Source organism: Macadamia integrifolia, chromosome 12, assembly GCF_013358625.1.
Source record: "Macadamia integrifolia cultivar HAES 741 chromosome 12, SCU_Mint_v3, whole genome shotgun sequence".
NCBI lineage: Eukaryota > Viridiplantae > Streptophyta > Magnoliopsida > Proteales > Proteaceae > Macadamia > Macadamia integrifolia.
In genome coordinates this window covers 14,468,214-14,489,724 of record NC_056568.1, presented here as the reverse complement: position 1 = coordinate 14,489,724, position 21,511 = coordinate 14,468,214, and the positions used below count along the sequence as shown (strand labels likewise).

General features: G+C 38.0%; 2 protein-coding genes across 7 annotated transcripts in view; both read left to right on the top strand.

Moving 5' to 3' along the window:
- Positions 1–12,391, top strand: part of LOC122058271 — a 15,932-nt gene extending 3,541 nt beyond the window's left edge. Inside the window, exon 3 of the mRNA XM_042620881.1 lies at positions 11,879–12,391. The gene's annotated coding sequence lies outside the window, so the exon portion shown is untranslated. The remainder of the gene's footprint in view (positions 1–11,878) is intronic.
- A 1,392-nt stretch (positions 12,392–13,783) lies between these two features.
- The window catches only part of LOC122058055 (E3 ubiquitin-protein ligase Praja-2), an 11,778-nt gene continuing 4,050 nt past the window's right edge, over positions 13,784–21,511 (top strand). For 4 of the 6 annotated variants that reach the window (XM_042620473.1, XM_042620474.1, XM_042620472.1 and 1 more), the window contains exon 1: positions 13,786–14,364. The gene's annotated coding sequence lies outside the window, so the exon portion shown is untranslated. Of the gene's footprint in view, positions 14,384–21,511 lie in introns of all 6 variants that reach the window. The other 2 variants (XM_042620475.1, XM_042620471.1) reach the window with 2 other exon arrangements.

The window sequence follows — 21,511 nt, the reverse complement described above, 5'->3', positions numbered from 1 at the left end:
AAAACAAGATGGAGGAAAAGAAAAAAACACAAATAACCTAGGGTGGGGGGTGCAAGATGGAGATGGGCAAACCCTAGGCAACAACAATGAGCATGTTCCTTGGGGAGTCCCTAACATGGTGATAGATGTAGATAAGTCACTTGGGTTTATTTTATTGCAAATAAGCATTGGGTTGTGTTATGTATGTGTTTGGCCTTTGATCCCATGAGTTTTATTTGAAATGGGCCACTTTAATGGGCCTAAAATATGGGTAGAAGGTAGGAAAATAGAATTTAATTCATTAGTTTAATTAGTTGCTATTTAATTCAATCAAATCCTATTAGGCCATTAATTGGTTGTAAAGTCCTATATGAACTATTAGTTACTCAGTCCTACTCCATGTTGGAGTTAGAAGTCTAGTCTTAGTTCTATTTGAAGTCCTAGTTGTAGTAGGAGCGTCTAGTCCTATTTGAAAATTAGCTCCTAGTCAAGGTATGATTGTAATTCTGCCCTCTTTAAATAAAGGAGCTTATGCACTGATATTTCGTAGATTTGAATGAGTGAATTATTGAGTGATTACTCTTTAGCTAAAAAAACTGTTATTGAGACGTGAGATGCCTAAACCTTTGAGGGGTATTATACCCAAAACCTGAGGGGTGAGATACCCATTCCTTTATTCTCTTTCACCCTTCTCGACCCCCCATCTATTCTATTCTTCTTTTTCTATTTTTATTTTCTGTTATCAATTGTTTATTGCAAGAAGAATTCAGATTCTATTAGAGTTCATTACTGTCAGATCGGCCAGCACCTGCAAGGAGTTTTGAAGTCAAATCGATCTCCAATATCTCCTCCATCTGAAGTTTGATCTGCCTGGTCTTTCTAGGGGTTGTTCCACATCATTGGTGGATCAATCGATCCATCTTAGAAGAATCATTCAAGGCTACGAGCTGCTGTCCCTGCATAATTTTGGCAAATTCTCTCTCGTAGTTCTGATTTTCAAGAAAGTGAATATCTCAACAACCAACTGTTGGAAATGCTTCAAATTTTTAGGTTTTTGTACCCTCCCTAGGGACTATCTACGCCCAAGAGTGCAGCTCGATCGGACTCCTGTAGACCTGGCCGCACCTCTCTTTCTCTCTCCAGCTCTATAGCAACTCTCTCTCTCTCCTATCGGGTTGGGTTTTTGGCTGGTTTTGCTCCTGTATGGGTATTGTATCATTGAGGGTTTATTTAATGGATTTATTTCTTTGGTTCCTGCTCCTATTTGTATTGTTTGGGGTTATAAACTGCTGGGTTAGTTTCTTGTAATCTACTCCTGCATTAGTGATGGGTAAGAAGCGCAACCTTGGAGCTAACATCAGTAGATGGCTCTCCAAATCATGCTAAAAGATCTGGAGTTGTAAGTCCATCTATGCAGATTACTCTCCAGCCAACTGAGATTGATCGTAGCACAGAAGGCAAGCTTTCCGGCAGTGTCACAGATAGAGCTACAAAGCAAAGGTCATGTCAACCCAAATCCATTCTCTCAGAAGAGGGAGGATGGGGCGAGAACGAGGCCAACAAGTGGGGAGAGGACTCTTTTCCAAATGGAAGAGGAGAAGGGGTAGATGAAGAAGAGCTGAAGAGGTGGTCGGAATCTTCGATCCCATTCTACTAGAGGCAGCAAGCTGAAGGGACAGGAATGTGCCGATAAATAAGGAAGGGTTGAGTGGGGGGGCAATTGGATTGGGCTCTTCAATCTATGGCAGCTTGAAGTTGTACTGATGTAACATGTAAAGTGTTACATATATCATATAAATGCACTTTTATGTACATTATTTTTTAAATATATAGAGCACTTCATTACAAATAAGATTAAATTACACTCCCCTCTCCTGTACTTCACCCTAATGTCACCCCCTCTCTCACAATTCAAAACTTTACACGAACTTCCCTTATGTTTTAAAAAGTCTTACTAGTGGCCCCCAGTTCATTAGCATGGGACTGTTAAGTGATGATGTCACTTGTCTTAATTTTCTTTAATCTCGAAAATACACGTATACCATACGTGCCTTTATATTGTTACCCTTCCCTAAAACATGAAAACTAAATCCTAAACCCATCTTCTCCCTGGGTTCTTCCTCCTTCAACCTATCTTTAACAATGGCCGCCCCTCTTGGAGTCTTTGCTCTCTTTTCTCCAGTGATTGAAGCCTTCAACTGGCTGCCCTTCTCTATCTTCACTTTCTCAGGTAAGCTCAAATCCCTCTGATTTCTAGCCGAAACCCTAACCTTGCATAAATGTGGTGAACCCTCTTCAATCTTCTTCCTCTTTTTCTTTGGTAGTGCTTCCTTTGCTCATGCCCTCACACTCTGCCTTCTCACCATAGTTGTCATGGCGTCAAATCGATCCAAGGCTGTGGAGGGGTGACTAATCGATTTGGCGATGAATCGCCCGTTTTGGCGTTGCCATGGCAATCAAATTGCATGTGTGTCATTTTTTATTTTTTCTATTTTCTAAAATTATTTAGTATGCTACTTTTTTATTTTTCCCATTTTTTAAAGTTATTTAGCATGCTATAAACCTAGAATATATACCCTATAACATATAAAACAAACATTAAGTAACATCGAATCATCAAAAAATCAACATAGCCATATCATGTCATCAAAAATCAACAGAAATTATTGACTTATACAGTTATACTTCAAGTCATTACTCATCAAGTCATAAAAAATCAACATATACATCACACAAAAGTAAAAAGTAAAAGGCTAACCTGTGATTGAAGCTTGAAAGCAATGATTGGAAGTGAGTGAGCAACCTGAACAAAATAAAAGGTATATATGTCAATATATCATATATGAATTAGAGATATATATTTGGAAACCTAAGAATAGATCAAATGATAAGATAAGTGGTTAATCTGTTATGCTATTATTGACTTACTGAAGCAATGAAGCTTGATAGCAAATGAACTCAACATAAAATAAAAAAAGAAAACTTAACTACTCATCCAAGTTCGAAGTTCAAGTTTAAAGTTTAAAGTTTAAAGTTTAAACAATACATAAAATCCAAACACTCAAACAGTCAAACACAAATAACTTAATCATCACAATCATCCAACAAATTAGCAGATGGCAGATTCCTTTGTTGTCCACTAGAAGCATTTGCATTTTCACCAAAGTTATCTTTTTCCAAATCTTCTTCCCCATCTGATTCTGATGACTCCCCAACAGCCCTCCCTCTACTACGGCGTGTGTAGCACATATTTTCTCTAGAGATTGATGATTGAGCTCTCCTGGGTCGATTGGACCCCTCCATTGTTGCCCCCATTGCTCTATCAGCAACGTCCCATGTGAGATCAGCATCGGGATGGACTACATCATCCACTTGTTTGCCAATCATCCACTCACTACTCCAATCCAGTTCGTCAAGCACAAGTGGATCATAATTTCTGTTATCGAGACGCCTTTCTTGAAACTTTTCTTCTAGGCGGCGATTGTATTGAACATAGACTAGATCATTCAAACGTTGATGTTCCAGCCTGTTCCTCTTCTTGGTATGAATCTGAATTCGTAAACAATAGAGAACAACAAACAAAGTTATTGTTCCAAAAATAAAAATTCTAAAATATGAAATAGATGTAATACCCAGCTACTTACAAACTCAAATGTGCTCCAGTTGCGCTCGCAACTAGAAGAGGAGCAACAAAGCCCTAGAATACGTCTTGCAACCTTTGAAAGCTCAAAAGCATGACCTCCAAATGAACCCCACCAAGTAACTATAAAAAATAAATATATATATATATATATATATAAAATAGCTAGATTAATATTTAATATATCACACAAATTGACAAACAAAACAACTAAACAATGTACTTACTAGGACTCATGGTTGCCCGTGATCTAATCGCCATATCCGAGGCAAAACCACCTCAAGAATATCTATACAAAGTGGCTTGAGTATTTATCTTGTCTTGTAAAGCTGATTCATGTATCATTCTTTCACTGACTTCATTAAATGTAAGCTGTAGGGAAGATATAATTTGGTAGCCACCATCATTGCCTTATAAGAAAAAAATTTGCTAGGATTAAGAAATAGTGCTGCTCCATACAAAGGATGCCCCATATGAATCTCCCAACGCCTGTTAACAATATCTAACACTTTTTTGTATTGCCTTTCTTTGTCCCCAAATTTTTTTTTTTTTTTTTTTGCCTCATCCATGGCAAATTGAACCTCAGGCATAGAAGGCCTCTCATCACCATCCACAATCCTCAAGACAATACGAGGTGGCTTTGAAGCTCTAAGACAATTTTCCACACCATTCGAAAATGCTATAGCAAACACCGTCTCAACCATTTTCTTCCCAGCCTCGGTTTTTTCCAAATTAGAGCTAGTCCATTCTTCAGAAATAAACAAATGTCTTAAGTCATCTTTATGTTTTAACAAGCTTTGAAGTGTCAGATATGCAGTTCCAAATCTAGTAGCTGCTGTCCTCACAAGATCCCTCCCATTTGTTCTAGCCTTCATTGCATTAAGAATGCGCGTGTGCCTGTAGATGAAGTTGGTTACTTTTTTTGCCTTACTTATCACATTCCTATTAGATTTCAAGTATCCTATTTCCTCCAACATCAGGTCAATGCAATGCGCTGCACAAGGAGTCCAATATAGCTTTGTCCTCTTTTGCATCAACATTGTACTGGCTAATTTATAAGCCGATGCATTATCTGACACAACTTGCACAACATAGTCCTCACCAATTTCTTGAACTTTGTTGTCAATCAATTCAAACAACTTCTCTGCAGTTTAAGATATACTAGATGCATCAATAGATTCCATAAAATAAGTCCCCTCTGGACAGTTAACGAGGAAATTAATTAAATACCTTCCTCTTTTATCCGTCCACCCATCAGTCATTAAAGTGCACCCATACTGCTTCCAATACTCTTCATATTTATTCATCTCTGCTGTTCTATCCTTTGCTGCCTTTAACAATGACACTCTCACTTTATGATAACTTGGGGGCTTATATCCTGACCCTTACTGTGCAATAGATTCCACCATCACCTCAAACCTCATTGACTTAAGAGCATTGAATGTAAACCCAGTCAACAATGTGATTATTAACTCTCTTTTTTTCTTCCGCTGATCTAAACCATTTCTCTTTAGTAGTCTGAGTACTACCTTTAAGATGCCTCTCAGCAACCACTTGCTTAGGAGTCTGTCTAACATGAATATCCATGGGGCCCCTTACTTGTGGCTGAATGACTACTTTCTTTCTCTTAGCAGCTGTCCAGAGCTAGGAATAAGTCTAGAGGTTGTAGAAGGAGTCCTACTAGACTGTCTATGACCTTCAACTTCTATATCAACATCCACACCAGCACCAGCACCAGCACCAGCACCAGCACCAACACCAACACCAGCACCAGCATCAACATCAACATCAACATCATCTTCATCATCATCCAAAATGTCTTGCATCCTTTTCTTCTTATTGCGCATAAGAGCTGCATTCATCTCTGTAGCAATCGCTACAGTTGTCTTGGTGCACTTAGCAACATCTCCATATCCACCCACCAAATGTTGCTTTAACCTTTTAATTCCACACTTGAGTTTTTTTCCACAAAGAGTGCGCTTAACAAGGTTCTTGTCTGAAAGGTCAGGCCAATACCGATACTTCCACCCAGGGTCATTTGATTTGGCCTTCCTGGTTGGGTCTTTGGACGGATCATATGCAGCCGTGCTTATATTATCACCCCCACAATTACCACCAACAATACCATCCATTATGAACTCCTATGGTCCTATTATCCTACAAGGTACAAAACAGAGTAACAAAGTATGTTAAGTGTTAACCAATAACATTAACATGACAACATCAACTCATCAAGTATTCAAGTTATAATTTATAAAATAGAGTAACAAAGTATGTTAAACAGTAACATTAACATTAAGTATTTAAGTATACAACTATACAAGTTGTAAAGATATAAACACTTGTTAAACAGTAACATTAACATATATGTTAACCAAAAACCATTAGAATAACATCAAAATCCAAAAAAAAATTCAAATCAGTAGTCAGAAGCAACTTAACAAGTGATCCAAGAAAGGATTAAAATAAGGCAGTAAAATAAGCAATCTAATACTTCGATTAAGAACTAATTCTATATTTCTATAATTCTATTTATGCTGTTATGAAACATTAATCATAGAAGGAGGAACAGAGAAGGAGAAGAGCCGAAGAAGAAGAAGGAGAAAGAGAAGCAGAGAAGAAGAAGAAAAGAGAAGCAGAATTCAGCAGTAGAAGACGAAGGAGGAGAGAAATGAGAAGGAGAGAGGAAGAGAAGACGGAACAGAGAAGGGGAAGAACTGAAGAAGAAGAAGGAGAAGGAGAAAGAGAAGCAGAGAAGAAGAAGGAGATGAAGAGGAAGAATCAAAATACGTAGGAGGAGAGAAGGAGAGAAGGAGAGAAGGAGAGAAGAAGGAAAAAGAGAAGAAGAGAAGAAGGAAGTCACTCGTCAGGAACAGAGAAGGAGAAAGAGAAGCAGAGAAGCAGAGTAGTAGAGAAGAAGGAGAATAAGAAGCAGAAGAAGAAGAAAGAGAAGAATAAGTTGAAGAAGAAGAAGAAGAAAGAGAAGAATAAGTTGAAGAAGAAGAAGAAGGAGAAAGGCGTCACAGGCTGCCCCTTACCTTGGTTTTGGCTGCTGGAGAAGGAGAAGGAGGACGTCAGTCGCCGGAGAAGGAGAAGGTCAGCAGTCGCAGGTCAGCTTCGAGGGTTCAGGTTCACCTTCGGTGCCGGAGAAGGAGAAGGTCAGCAGTTACAGGTTAGCTTCAAGGGTTCAGGTTCATTGCCTGTGCCAAAGAAGGAGAAGGTCAACAGTCACAGGTTAGCTTCGAGGGTTAGGTTCACTGCCGGTGCTGGAGAAGGAGAAGGTCAGCAGTCGCAGGTCAACTTCGAGGGTTTTCGACTTTCAATTTGAGAAAAAAAAAAGTTTTCGACTTTCTTTCTTTTGTATTTCACCTAATAGCAAGTAAAAAAAAAAAAGCGATCGATTAGTATAATAGGCGTGCGATGGCACCCATGGCGCTGCCTTGGTGACACCTATACGACCCTGGCGGCCGCCAATCGTGACTCCCATAAATCGGTGTACTGCCATGCCCTCGGATTTCCGTTGGGACGCCAAATCGCCGCCTAGGCGACATCGTGACAACTATGCTTCTCACCTGCTCTACTCCCTTCGCCTTGCCACCCCCACTTCCTCACTACCCTCCTTCGCCCTCATGTAGTTAGAATATAAGGATGGAGAGAAAGTAAGTGAACAAGAGAGTGGAAGGTTGGAGAAGAAGAGGAAGGAAAAGAAGACGAAGAAGAAAATGGTAGAATGTTGTGTGTAGAGAAAAGATTCTCTACCACATATATTACTTCACTAACAAGAGGAAAGGAATTACATACACCTCCTAAGGATGTAAAAAGGGAAAAATAGAAAATACAATAAGAGACGAGAATATAACAAACTTGTTCCCAAAATACTCTTATTACATAAGCTTTAACACTTCCCCCCAAGCTGGAGAATAACATCATTCATTCCCAGCTTGCATACAAGGTGAAAATGTTTGCCAACTGTTCATTTGTCTTCACAAAATGAGTGAAATGTAATCAGAATCCATCTTCACCTTGATGAAGTACCTGTATAATAGCCACCCAAAAATGTACAATAGCCTGATGTAGACCATATGTCAGGGATGCAGCACAATCAACATCTTTGTAGCCTTCTATCCTCAAGTGGTTGTTCCTGGAATACAATAGTCCTTTCCTTGGAGGGGACTTCAAGTTTCTGAGGATGTGGTACAACATCCAAGTGCCCACTCTTGGGAGCATGCATAAATTGGCTCACGACTCCTATTGCGTAGGTAGTATTTGGGTGAGTCAAAGACAGATAGATAAGTTTCCCCACTAGTCTCTGGTATTTCCCTACTTCAACAAAGGAAGGATTGTGGTTTTCTCCCAGTTTATGATTATACTTAATAGGAGAATTTGTAGGTTTGCAGCCCAACTTCCATGTCTTTCAACAAGTTCAACACAAACTTCCTTTGGCATATGTTTATCCCCTTCTTAGACCTTGACACTTCAATGCCTAAGAAATACTTCAAGTGTCCAAGGTTTTTGATTTTAAACTATTTAGCCAAGTAAGTCTTTAGCATAGCTATCTCAACTATGTAATCTCCAGTCACTACAATGTCATCAGCATAGACAATTAGTGCAATAATAGTACTATTACCTTGCATGGTAAATAAGGTGTGGTCGGCTTGACTCTGGGAATATCTATTTTTCAGAAAGCTTGTCTGAACCTCTCAAACCAAGCCTTTGGGGACTGTTTGAGACCATACAAAGCCTTCTTGAGAAGACTCACCACCTTTCTTTCAGCAGATGGACATTGGGAGCTAGGTGGAGGCTGCAGGTACACTTCCTCCTCTAAGTCACCATGGAGGAAGGCATTCTTCACATCTAATTGATATATGGGCCACTCTCTATTTGCTACCAAAGATAGGAGAACCCTTATAGAATTGTGCTTAGCCACAGGAGCAAATGTCTTATGATAGTCAATTCCGTATACTTGATTGTACCCTTTGGCCACCAACCTTTTCTTGTACCTTTCAATAGCACGATTTGATTGGTACTTGATTGAGTAACCCATTTGCATCTAACTGCAACTCTCCCCCCTGGGGAGATCAACCAGTTTCCAGGTATAGTTTTTCTCAAGGGCCATCATTTGTTCAAACATGGATTGCTTCTACTTTGGGTCAAACAAGGCCTCAATGACATTTTTGGGAATGGAGATGGAGGAAAGGACGACTAAAAAAGCCACACATGCAGAAGAAAGAGCATCATAGGAAACAAACTGGGGCGATAAGATTAGTACATGCTCTCTTTCCCTTTCGAACAACAATGGGAAGGTCCAACTTAGAAGAGGAGGAGGAATGTTATCTGTCTGAGGAGGGTAGATCTCAAGATGTGGATCCATAGAGGACTCTTGGCCGGTCTTCTTTTCCCTTTTGTCTCCTTTTTATTGTTTTATTATTTTTTTATTCCTTTTATGCCCTTTGTAGGGTTATTCTCTATATATTGAATGGAACGTCAACATAAGATTGTGGCTCCCAAGAGTTACAACATTCTCTCTCGCTTCTTCCTCTTTCCTCTTCTTCTTCTTCTTCTTCTTTTTACGGGTATATTCTTTAGAGCTCAAGTCTGATGGCTCTGTTGATTGTTATAAAGCTCATATACTCAGGGAGATAAATAGCAATATAGCATTGACTACTCTAAGACTTTGCACCTGTTGTTAAGATGACAATCGTTCACATAGTCTTGTCTCTTTTAGCTGTCCGTCAATGGCCTATTTTCCAAATGGATGTTAAGAATGCTTTCCTCCATGGTCATTTGAAGGAAACAATTTATATACGCCCCCCCCCCCTCCTGATCTTCCTTATGATCGATCTATGGTGTGTAGATTGAAGAAATCTTTATGTGGTTTGAAACAAGATCTTAGGGCTTATTTTGAACAGTTTCGGGAGGTGGTTATCTATGCTGGTTTTACTCAGAGATCATGATTACTCATTGTTCTTTCATTCTTCTTTTAAAGATATGGCGTTTCTTTTGTTATATTCTTATTACTGGAGGTGATATTTAGGCTATTACAACGCTGAAATCAATCCTGAGTTTTTCCTTTAAAATGAAGGATTAGGGTCCTCTCACATATTGTCTTGGACTGGAGATTCACTATTCTAATCGTGGTGGTTACTTTGTTAACACAAATGTGTCTAGGATCTGATTAAACTGGGCAATTTGTTGATGATAAGGTGAATTCTCCTACGGAACTTAATGTTAAATAATCTAAGAACGCTGGAAATCCTCTTTCTGATCCTACTGCAGATTGACAGCTTGTGGGAAGCCTCATCTATCTTATTATGACTCGTCCTGATATTGCTTATATGGTCCATATCATGAGCCAGTTCGTTTTATCACATTGTCAATTGTAACTTGCACCTCACTGCTGCTCACCGAATTATTCGCTATTTGAGAGGTGCACCTACACTGTTTATTTTTCTCACCCACCTCTTCACTTCAACTGCGTGCCTATGCTGACGCTGATTGGGCTGGTTGTCGGGATACTCAGCGGACTCTCTTATTTCTTGGAAATGTAATAAGTAACATACACTTTCCAAGTCTTCTAGTGAGGCGGAATATCGTTCCATGTCGTCAGCTTGTAATGAGATTGTTTGGCTTCATAGTCTCTGTGATGATAATGCTAGGCTACTAGTGCCATTCACATTTGTTCCAATCCAGAATTTCATGAGCGTACGAATCACATTGAGATTGATTGTCACTTATTCATGAAAAATATCTTAGCAAACTTATTTCTCTTCCCGACATAGCTTCTGCTCATCAAATTGCAGACATTTTTTTACTAAAGTTATGTCTTCAACTTGCAATCAATTTCTTCTAAGTTCTAACCAAACTTATGCTGTCCACCAACATTAGCTTGAGGGAGTGTAAAGATGCAGGATATGCTTCTTTCCTTGTATGGCTGTGTATATTTTATGTAGTATTTCTTCCCTTGTATAGCTCTTTCCTTGTGTAGACCTACCTTGTACAGGTCCATTTTTATGTATTTATATTGCCTTCTACATGAATACGCGATAGAATTTTACGAATTCACAAAAACTACTTAATATACTGCTGTCGGGTGCATTAGAAAAAATAGATTTAACATCTGAAGTACTACACAATCCAGAAGTGAACCCTCTTTTTCTGACAAGTTACGGTTTGGCAAAGAAAGGGTAGTTCATCCAAGTCTCTGTTCTGTGAATGATGTTCCTTTATAAAACAGTTGTGGGAGTTTTGATTTATAGCTGTAGTGCTTGTATCCTGGCTGAGAACCTAATGTTTTTGTTGTTGTGAGACTAGCAGTGAACCCATTTATTTTTCATATATACTGTCAACGTGTATGGATTTGAAATTTGGCTTGGACAAAACATGGTATTTCTAAGTGGCCTACTTTGGGTTAGGTTTAGATCAATGAGCCAGCCTACTTTGGCTTAGATTTATATCGATGAGCCATTTGTGGTTTAAGAGTAGACTTAACCATATTCTTCCCCCACCAGGGTTGGGGCAAGAGTGCTTAGAATGAGTGGGAAGTGTGAGTGATAAGGCTATTCTTGTTTTTTGATCCCAAGGTCATTGTAGTTACGTGAGTCAAACTTAGTCTGGTTGTAAGGTTCCATGACATGGGCATTCTTTCAAAATCTTTACAGGGTTCCTCTTTTTACAAATATAGAATATACAAAATTGTATTTTTCTGCCGAAATTTTATACCCGCTTTTAAGTTGTGATAATTTGTAGTGCCTGCTGATTCAAGGAGAACTGCAGATATCATATATATAGCTGCTTGGATTTCTAAATGGATTGTTCTTGTTTCTGGTGTTCTCCTTTGTATCCTAGACACAAAGTATCAATGTATGGTTATAAAAGGAAACCCATATATCCTCTCTTTGTAATACCGTATCAAAACTTATTCATTGTTCCCTTTTAAACTCAAATTCCTTTCTGAGTTCCATACAGCCTCTTGAATAACATCTAACCAGTCGAGAATAAATTATGCCTACTTACCCCTTATCCAGCTCTTTGAAATTAATGGAACAACATTATTATCAATGTGCTGAGTATTGATGTTGATCAAGGTTAGCTTTTGAAAATAATTGGATGCAATTTCAGTCAGAGCCTTGGGTTTCAGATGTACATATGAATAATGGCGGTTAAGATGACACTGTGCTCGTATGCCCTTGATTTGGATTGCGTGATTGTCGTTATTCCCCTTTTAGTGTTGCAGAGCTTATCTCTTGCTTTGTTTTTCAGATGGTGGAGAGTCCAGCACAGTGCAAGAGTGTTGTTGCTTCTTTTTTGTTATGGCTCTGCATTCTACAGATCCTTGGCCTGTTGCTGGCTATGTTCAAAGATAAGCTTCAAGGTTAGATCTATGATATGTGGACATCGACAATAGTGCCTGGTGTAGAAACAGAGCCTGTGTATTCGAAATGGGAACCACTCAAAATCCAGAAATGAGGACAAGCTTTTGGGTATTTGATTGATCAATTATCTTGATATGTATTTGAATATAACTTCTCAAAAGGGGAAAAAAAAAAAAAAAAAAAAAAGATATGTATTTGAATATCGGAAAAAATAGTAATATATATTCCTTCTTTAAAAGTGAAACCTAACACATTCGGACTGTGTTCATAATATTGGAGCTGTGGATAGATCATAGAAGTCATGTGATTGATAAGATACTATTTTGATCAGCATTGATATCGATATGTGGATGGTGTATTCCATATTTTATTTTGTTAGTGGACAAAGTTTTGTTCACCAGTGGTTGAATGATGGGATGATCCTTCCCCCTCTTTCTTATGGGTGTAATTTGTGTTTTATTTGTCGAGTTTGACATCGTTGCCTTGTCAACAGCTTTTGAAGCTCTAATGAATTTTTTTTTTTTTTTTTGATGGAACCTCCAATGAATAGGTTCTACCATAATAATAATAATAATAATAATAATAGTGTACATGGTTCCTCGCCCTTTTAATTTTTTTACTCGGAGGATAGGTTACTCTCCCTTACCTCTTCTTTCACATGTATACATATCATGAGTGTGTCACTTAAAACTGAGCATGCGTTTAGCCGTTTAGGTCATACCTTGTAGGCTTGTAACCACCAACCTGGTTACGACCTTAAGCGCCGTCTAGGTTTATATTTTCTGTTTTCATTTTTTTTTTTCCGTATGTAATAAGTCTGATTAGGTTACAACTTAACTGGAGTATAATGTAATATGGGCGTAAAAACTGTTACATGTATAAACAATAGCGATAGCCTATAGCGGTCTCTTTTTTTTTTCTTATGGGTTGGAAGAGGGCTGCCCACTCTTAAAACTAAACAAATAAATAAATAGCTTACCCATTGGTTAGGATGACATTGTCTTGTGAGTGAGACAATTTGACCGCTCTTCACTCCTTGGATTATTTAATGTATGTCATGTGGATGTCTTGTATTGTATATGTTTTAATAAATAAGTTTTCTTTCTATCCGAAAAAAAAAAAAGGAATTGAAATCAAGTGCTTGCATAGAACCTCCTCATATAAGAATTAAGAATTGTGAAAATATTAAGTGTTCGAACTGGAGAAAATTGCATAGAATAAAACGAAAAAAAGAGAGTCGTCTCAGTAGAAGGAGGACTTGCAATGGCAAAGATTATTGATCCTCTTCTTGTTCCTAGTTGTCTATTACAAGCCTGGAGTAATCAATATGAGGGATCACTCAAAATAGAAAAGGGTGGGCAAGACTTCCACAAGTCACTAACCCGTTTTAATTTAGATTAGTTTCTTGCAAATTTCATTTACTTTATGTTTTAGCAAACATGGTTTAACAAAGTAAGAGATATATTTGGCTTATTTACCCCTTGCCAATTTATTTATTTTTAAATTTCTCTTATTGGATGCTTTAGTGAGTCCCATGAGTTTTCTTTCTTTAGGTAGAAGTAGGGAGGATTTCGCCCCATTTTTTTCCTTATGAGGAAAAAAAAAAAAAAAAAAAAAAACTTTTCTTTTATAATTTCATTCTTTAAAGATGTCAAGCAATCGGACTATAATAGAGAGGGTATATAAAGTAATTTTAGAAATATCAATGTAAAAGGCAGTAAATTACCTTGCTTGCTCAGACAACGTTATCCCCAACAAAAATCCAAAGACATGTTAGGGTGTGTAACGCGACATATGGGGCTCAATAACGCGACTACGCGAGTGAGGTTAAAACTCCAATAAGCGCCAACAGATTTTTCTCTCTCATGCGCAAGCGCAATTACTTCCATGCGAAATGCTCATACCCCACACTTCCGTATAGATTCACCGAACTTTCGAAGCGAAAGAAGGCATAGCAGACTCTTAAAATACTTCGAAAAGTCGGTCGATCGAGAGAGAAAAGACTCAGAAAATCCTGAACAATTGATCAAATTGACTTTTTTTCCGGTTATTTCATCCATTGGAGTCTTGATTCATAAGAGTAGATCCTCTTCCTTCAATGCCTTGTCTTCTCAATACTCCATTTTAGGAAATTCTGAGTTATTTCCAGTTTCAATCTCTCTTTTTTTCAAAATTCAAACCTATAAATTTGCTCCAGGGTTTTTCGATCCAAAACCCCCTCTTTCTCTCTCGATTGCCACTTTCCTGTTAGTGAATTCGTGAAGACACATCTGGGAATCAGAAGCTGCAATTCAGGACATATCTGGATGGAGTTTGTACTGAAACTCTAACAAGTTCAAGGAAAGAGGGGCGTCCCCTTTGTTTATTTTTCTGGTATTATTTCTAACTGTTGGTACGTTCCTTTGATGAAAATTGTCTTGATATAATTTAAAATAGATTCGTTTGTTTCCTCTTTAATTTTGTATTTTTTACGGAATTTATCTCGTTTCTGATGATTCCAAATATGTTTTGCTTAAGTTCGTCTCTTTATGTGCATGTTTATTTCAGCTAATATCATAGTAGACAGCAAGAGGGATAAATTTCATTTGTCATCCGTAATGGACGTATTTGGAGTGTTCCTTAATATGACGGTGAACCCTGTTATACTCTAGGAGGAATCTTTTGCAGTACAAACAAAAATGAAAATAAGTTAAAGAGGTGGGGTGTGGGGAGGGGGGGGGGTTGTGGTGTTCATATCTCAATGGAGTGTTGGTTTTGGGAAAACTTAATGTCTGGAAACTTAGAACAGTGTTTGAAGAATGTGCAAGGTAAAAACATTTCTGTCCATAACTCCAGATGTTTAAAGGATCCCCAAGGGAAAACTAACTGAAGTCTTTTAGGACTTTGGGGTGGAATTGTGGCATTAGGCATTGTTTCTGGTGTTGAAATAAAGGTTCCAGGCAGATGGTTGGCAGGAAGCTAGGTAAAAAAGAGGGTTCTAAAAATTAGAGACCAAAGCTTACAGCTTTGTAAACGATCTGGTTTATTATAGCATTTTGGTGATCCTTTGAGTAGACTTTTTACGCAGGGAATTTACAAGGTTGAAGTTTAGGGTTGATTTTATTTTTGTTCCCGATTCCAGTAAGGGTTTGTCACAGGTTAGTTGATTTTCTTTCATTCAAAAGGTGGGGGGAATATGTGTTTTTGGGGGGAGGTGCATGATGCAGTTTGGAGGGATTTGCAAATTCTATTCTGTTGGTGTTCCATCCTTGAGGTGTTCAAAGTCACCTTGTCACAGTGAATGCAAAAATTTAGGGATCACTGGAGTCTACCTCTTACAGATATTGATAAATTAAAAGGAGGCTATAGCCAAACACCGCAGTTAAGAAATTATGCTGTGAGGATAGCCAGGAGGATGTGATGCAAGAAGAGCACATCCATGGTTGGACCATCTTGACTCAGTCTGGAAACCCAGGGCAAGGTGGACCAGGTCCAAACCTGGGTTTATGGTTCAATAGGGCTGTCCAAGATGTTGTCTATTTAATGGTATATTTTGTAATTTGAAGTTTATTTAATTCTTTTTCTTAATTGGTGTTAGCTACGAAGGAATGAGAGTCCAAATGAGCTTAGAACTCTATTTTTATTCTTAAGAGTTTGATTCCATTATAGTTTTAGAGTCCAGTTAGGAGCTTTTTATTATCCTCTTTTAAGTACAAGCTTATAATCAATGCTAGACAGATTTGAATGAATAAAATTGGAGTTGTTTATAGTACTAGAGTGGTACGATAGCAGGTGGTGTGACATTCTTCCTCTCTTCTTCTATTCTATGTCTTCTTGTTCCTCTCGTCTTTCTCTGTTTGCGTCCTTGTTCTAGCAGTACCCAAAAACACCCACAATTCTGGTTTTACCCTCAGGAGTTCATCCAGTTTCATGTTTTGAGAGTTAAATCATCACAATAAAATGACCCAAACCCTTGAGTATCAGTCACAAAACCCTTTCCCTGCTGTGAGATCGAACTAGAAGTTATTTCTGGCTCTACAGGCCACAGCCAAGTCTTGTTGCAGGTTTTTCTACCAGTTTTTTTCACTTTCTGATCAAGTACCTACCCACTAGAGTTGATAGAGCTCTGGCTGGCAACCCTACGCCAGAAATTTCAGGCCCATCCAAGCCCCTTTGTGTAAGTTATAACTCCCGCATACTGGCTGTGTTACTGCTGGCTTAGATACTCTTCTTCCATTATCATGGAAAAAGATAGGTCTTTTACTTATTTTCATTAACCCTTTTGTGTTATTACAATATTGCCCTTCCTTTAATGATTTGTTCCCTCTTTGTCCTCTCACTACATGCCTTCCAGATTTGCCCCTTCTTATCTGCTGTTTACACCAACTCCTAAGCTAGTTCCTTCTTCCATTAATTACAGAACTGCCTCTCAACCAGTAACTTGGGGTATTTAGTACTTGGGTGGGCCCATAGAGATCCAATCAGAGTTTCCAAACTCCGGGATTACATCAGGAAGCGTCCCTTGGGAGGTCTCAACTTCAACCCACTTGGACATGTCTTAGGCTTACTATAAATGTTATTCCTTCTCCAATTGATTGACACACATATTTTTTGTGCCGTCTTGACTATGCCTGCTTTTCTCTCTTTGTCTTGGTTGTGACATAGCAGTCTATGCATGAGGTACCTTCATGGTTCTAGACCTCGGTCGAAACTTCGAAAATTTCGAGGAAACCATGAACCTTTTCCTGGCTTGGTGGATACCATGGTTTTGACTGCTGGATAATATTTTTTTGGTCTGATTTTTTGTGCACAGCCTATTTTTTACATTTCTAACCCAATCCATGAACTAGTTCCAGTAAAAAAATAAAAAAAAAGGGTACTTGTGCTGTTGACCCAAATTTGCTAGTGTACGCTAAGTACATTGTACACTAGCCTAAGTCTACATATAACTTAGATAGTTATTTAGTCATACAATACTCACACTCAATACCAGGAGGAGTTTCTTGGCGGCTCCAATCCACGGGATGCGTACCACTACAAATGTCGCAGCCGCTCCTTTGGATGCGACACATTTTGCATCCCATACATGTTTTAGGCCCAATTGTTTTGAAAGTTCATCATTGCCCACCTATAAGCCCCATGATGTAGATAATCACTTCATGAGCTTATTTTATTGCAAATAAATCTAAGTTGAGTTATGTATGTGTTGGGCCTTTGATCCCATGAGTTTTTTTTTGTAATGGGCCATTTTAATAGGCCTAAAATATGGGTAGAAAGTAGGAAAATGGGATTTAATTCATTAGTTTAGTTAGTGTCCTATTTTGAGTCTATTTCCTTTGTTATTTTAGTTTTCTAGTCAGTTTAGGTTTCCCAGTTAGTTAAGGATTGGGTTAGGCCTTTCCTTTTTAGTATTTGAGTAAGTTTTGAGTCTTCTATATAAGTTTGTAAGGGGCTACAACATTGAACACAAATTTATGAATGAAAAAAAAGATGGCTTAACTAGAGGGTGAGATGCCTATTCACTAATTCTTCTTCCCCCTTCTCAAGCGTCTATCGAATTCTCTTTCTTTTCTTATTTTCCTTTTATTTGTTTACTGTGAGAGAGCGTTTGAGAGCTAGAACCAAGCCTATTGGAGGATATCTTCTCTATTTAGCCAGAATTTTAGATCCTGCCTGGGATTAGGATCACTTGTGATTCTAGTTCTACGTTACCCCATCATCAACATGTTGCATGTATCCCGACTTAGGGACTGGCTCACTAGGACTGCAAGGATATGAAGGTGGCACACATGGCTGCTTTGAAAGAATTCTACTATGTTTACAAATATGTTTCTTTTTTTTGGGAAAAATGAGCTTACCTTGAAGTGCCAAAGAGGTTAGCTTGAGCTTGGTTGAAAATGCAAAATAGTAGAAGCAATTTGCAAGAACTAGGGGCAAATTTGATGTTTTGTGGCCAAATTCCCCCTTTCTTGGTCGAAACTCATGAAACTTGGGAGTTTTTGTCGAAATATGGGAAACAAAGTGTTTTTCCGATGAAATAAGTGACTTTATAGCTTGGGTTGGACCAGTTTGGTTGAACCATGCGAAACATGGGAAATTTCTTTGAAATCAGATACATTTGAGTTTCGACCGTGGTTGCATTTCGACCCTTTACAAAAATGGGAGGTTTCGGATGAAACTGGTAAATTTTGAGGATACTTAGAACTATGGGTTACCTTAATGGTTGTCTCTTATAATGTAATGGTTAAATGGGTGAGAAAACTCTCAGGGACCTCCAAATTCCTTCTTGGTGGTATTCTTACTAGGAAATTTGGAGTGGTTTTCATACAAAGAGGTTGTTGGCCTTGTTCCTTTTTACTACAATTCAGATGGTTAGATTTACAGAGGGGAATCCTTCAAGGTATACACATCGTTTTGGATTTTTTGCTACATTGTTTTCTGGATATGTGAAGGCATCAATCAATGAGGATTTAGGAATTGGAAGAACTTAGTTTTCTGGATATGTGAAAGCATCAATCAATGTGGATCTAGGAATTGGAAGCTTTTGAACTATTAAGTTGCTGTTGATGAAAGATTCTGATGTTGGACTAGGGTTGACAAATCCCAAATCCTCTATGGTCCCAGTCCCTATTTAACTTTGTTCCCTCTTACAATTATGGACAATCCTAATGAATACTAATGGCATTCAAAGTGGTAGTGGGAGAGATCAAATATCTAAATAATTATGCACCCAAATCAATGTTTCTTGAAATAATTGAATGCTAGGAGGAAACTTAACATGTAGTTGGGTTGGGAGTGATTTCTCTCACTTCCATATGTGGCTGGTATGACATGTGGGTTTTTAAAGTGAAACCAGCTTTTTGCTCAAGAACAATATTTTTTGGGGGTATATAGGAAAGAATAAATTGGCAAGGAAGACATCAAAGAAATCTCTATTACAAAGACGAGAAAGCGTTATTTATGCTAAAATGATATCATAGATCAGAATATGGCATAATATTTGAATCTGCCCCAGAAGAGATATTACCATTGTGTTCTGCCCACAAGAGGGATATGTACTTTGCAGTGATCAACCAGACTGGTAATTTGACTTGTAACTGAGTCATTCACTTTTGGAGAAGCTCCAGGTGTCTCTTACGTGAGTCCAGCTGGCTCCTGCTTTAGACTATGTGAGAATGTCCCAATATGCAGTGACTTAAGAATATCTCTTAGAAACCTTGCATTAGGATAGGTAGCTTTACCTAATTAGAGAGGCCTTTTAACCTTTGAATGACAATTTGAAGGCCATCCATAATTGGCATCCTCAGGATCTGAAATAGTTGGAGTTAAACTTCAAGGCACCCTTGAGAGAACGGATCTTAAATGCTGAGCTTGTGTATGTTCAGGTCCTCACCGGAGCCTTGGTACCTTGTTTGATGTGACATCCCTTGCGTCATAACTTCCAAGGCATCTTATTGAAGGGGTTAACCTTCAGTACTAAATGTTGATATATTTCAACCAAAATATAACTGCATGATCCATTTCCATAAAGATAGACATTAAATGTATATTTCTGTGGAAATTTTGACATATACTGGCCCACTTGTTAGTTGTTACTTTGATCACATGAAATTCTCATTATTTCAGCTGTTATAAATACAACTTTTTGTTTCAACTGGATGAAACTGTCAGTCCACTATTCATTTGAAATTAACACATCTTAATCTATTTGATTTTCTATTATTTTTGTATTTGACATGTATAAAACTGGTATATGTTGTCGTAGTATTTTCTTTTTAAAAGTTGTGCAATCCGAGGTTCGTAAACCCCGTATAGGATTGCTAGGGACGCACTCAAGTATTAAATAACTTAAATATGAGAAGTACTGGCGATTTTGTAAATATACAGAATCTTACTAAGGATGGTGGAAATTTAGTAATAAGTAATAAAACAGAATCTTGAAGGCTCTTGGTAGTTAAATAGGTGGAGGAATACAAAGGTGCTTTGTAATTAAAGATTGGGGTATACTTGGATTGAAACAAATAAGGGATAGATAAGATTAAAGAAAAAGGGAGGGGTATTTTTGTCAACTAAAGAGATAAGGAAAAAGGTGGGGGATCCGACCAACCTGCCCGCACTTGACTCACAACCTGTGAGATAACTTCAAACATCAACACAATTTAAAATTCAATTCAACTATCTATTTACATTACATATAAATAAAATAAAACCAATTCAATGTTGAAACCTACTCACTATGAATTAAACTCGAATAAGGAAACTACCAAATGACTCTTACGTAATCTACCCACCGTAAGATCTTTTTTTTTTTTTTTTTTTTTTTTTTTTTGTTTTTCGTTTTTGTTTGGATAAGTAGTGCGAATTGTATAGAAGAAAGAAAGAAATAAAGAATATACAGAAGAAGGAAGCCCCTAAACCCCAACTTTAGAAGTGCCTAAAGGAGAGATAGGGACATGTAGCCCAATGGGGGACATCCCCCCATAAACAAAGCAATCAACAATCAGAAACAACTGGCCAAACCTATTACATCCTGTAATAAACAGTGTGATCTTTGATCGCTTAAATCATTATGAATGATTCTTTTTGCTTAAGAAACCATTTTTAGGTGTATGTTGATGCTTATTCTATCATTTCCATCAGTTTCATAGTATTTCCATAATTTCCAAAATATTTCCGAACCTGTTAATAAAATTTAGATGAAATGTTCTTATTTCATCTGGGACCAAAATATCAACTGAACAAACCTTCTACTCCTTGGGACAACATCTTAAGAAGTTAGATAGAAGTCATGTTATGCTGTTGCATACTTGCATTTACCCAGCATTACTCTAGTAGAACCCAAGTACCCAATCCACGAGCGATAACTCCTTAAGATGGATAAGTTATACCGTTCTTGGATGGAAAAGACATGTGATTAACGCTAAAACAACCGAAGGTTGATTGCCCTAGAGTAGCTTTTTGCCTCTTTCTTTTTGTTCCCCTCTTCTAACTATTTTATGCTGAGATCTGAGACATTTGTTGGTATTATCTATGTTGTCCTATGCTCTATATGGAAGCCAACAAATGTGCAATTTTTTGGTCTTCAAGTTTTCTGAGAACAAGTAGCAAGTGCTTCTGTGTATCTGGATGTATAGATTATGTGGGAAAAAATTGTATTGAAGCACTGGAGAAGGCTTGCCTGGCTGGTATGGTGTGCCATGAGGTGTTCTAGTGTGTAAGGTTAAAAATTTCGGATTTGGATGGAATTCTGATCCCTGCCGAAACCAAAAGTTGCAAAATCCCACTGAAATATGGTCCATTGTGGTGAAAATACAGAAGTGGCCTTACGATGAAGTGCCTATTTAAATGTGATTGCACGTATTTGAGTCATTAGGTTTTTTGTGTGTGGTGGTGGGGGGAGAGGGGGGGGAGGGGGGGGGGGGGGGGGGGGGGGAAACAAGCAAAGTGGTAGTTTGGCTTCGGATCCTAGGTTGCTAGTAGTGTATAGCTTATAAATAATTGAACACCAATTAACATATATATATTTACTTTATGTAAAGGA